Source organism: Limulus polyphemus, unplaced genomic scaffold (genome assembly GCF_000517525.1).
Source record: "Limulus polyphemus unplaced genomic scaffold, Limulus_polyphemus-2.1.2 Scaffold3332, whole genome shotgun sequence".
NCBI classification, from domain to species: domain Eukaryota; kingdom Metazoa; phylum Arthropoda; class Merostomata; order Xiphosura; family Limulidae; genus Limulus; species Limulus polyphemus.
The window spans coordinates 114,406-115,771 of record NW_013668942.1 but is presented as its reverse complement, the minus strand read 5'-3'; the positions used below and the strand labels follow the sequence as shown (position 1 = coordinate 115,771).

Sequence of the window (1,366 nt, the reverse complement as noted above, 5' to 3'; positions counted from 1 at the left end):
GTGTGTTTAAAGTGACTGCGGAAATTAAAGTGTATTGCAAAGTTGAATTGAGAAAGAATAACATAGTTTTATTTAAGAAAGGACTTGTATCGCTGAAGTTCCTCGGGAAGAATTTTTACGGAAAATTAACAAACGAACATAGAGACATAACAATATTAAGAATGAATGAGCTTCCAAAAAAGTTACTTAGACATTTTGCGTCATCATAAATATAAAAAAGAAAGTAGATTTAAATATTTTGATTTAATTTTGGCGTAATTTAATACCAAACAATTTTCATTGTCTAACAATTTTTATAGTTGTTAGTCAGACACAATATGCCTTAGAGCAATGTTTTACAATCTGACTATTGTTTTGTCTATTTTGCAGTGGCGCTATGAGACTCAAGTGTTTCCATCCTTATGAGATAAATCCGCTGGTTTAATCATTAGCCTGATGTTAGATTTATTTTGCTCATGCGTAGTGTAGACGTTAAACCTATTTATTCATGAAGTTGAGCATTGTGATGGCCTGCTAGATGGTGATATTTTAAAAACAAATAATGTAATTTTAAGTGGTTATTTCTGAGAGGTTAAGATTTTTCATCAAGATTACATTATACTGTTGTGATTCATAACGTAAACATTGTTCTTAAAATGTTGATTTTAAAGTTGTTTGTATACTTGTGTAACTTTAAATTTTAATAATTTAATTTCAACTTTTATTAACGTAGATAACTTGTTGGCTTAAGTTACTATGGTTATCAGTATATCATTGTATGCAGAGTATTATAATTATGATTATAATTTTGCTAGTCAGTTTATGTAATTTAACGTTACCATAATTAGACTGTTATTGTTAAGTTTTGCTAAATCCACACCTAAGTTATAATTACATGTAATCTGCTAATAGTATTACCAGTAATAGTACTAATAGCAATACTAATAGAGCATCATATGCAGTTTTGCTCTCTGCATGAGGAATTTAAATATGTTATTGGTAGGAGCATAATCTATCAGTTAATTGTGTACAGGTACCTCATGATCTAACAAAATGCTTGTCAATGTTAAAACTCAATTTTCAGTAAACAGTGATGTATTGTACACAAGTCTATTACAATAAACTGTTGTTTATTGAAAATTGAGTTTTTAACATTGAGCATTTACACAAGCACCAAGAATTTTAAATTGCTTGTCATTTAACTTTGTGATTTACTGTTCAACAATTTCTTTGTCTCATAATGTCAATAAAATACATATGTAAATAACTATAATAGTAGAAGAAATAATTTGTCTTGTTTGTAATAGTTTAGTGTAGCACATTACAGTGTAATCAATATATATATATATATATATATATATATATATATGTGTGTGTGTGTGTGTAG

At 27.7% G+C, this 1,366-nt stretch overlaps 1 protein-coding gene across 4 annotated transcripts in view; it reads left to right on the top strand.

Annotated features, from left to right (window-relative positions):
- The first annotated feature begins 442 nt into the window (after positions 1–442).
- The window catches only part of LOC106469163 (kinesin-like protein KIF3B), a 42,487-nt gene continuing 41,563 nt past the window's right edge, over positions 443–1,366 (top strand). The window contains exon 1 of one of the 4 annotated variants that reach the window (XM_022397597.1): positions 443–520. The gene's annotated coding sequence lies outside the window, so the exon portion shown is untranslated. Of the gene's footprint in view, positions 544–598; positions 618–1,366 lie in introns of those variants that run through there. The other 3 variants (XM_022397599.1, XM_022397601.1, XM_022397600.1) reach the window with 3 other exon arrangements.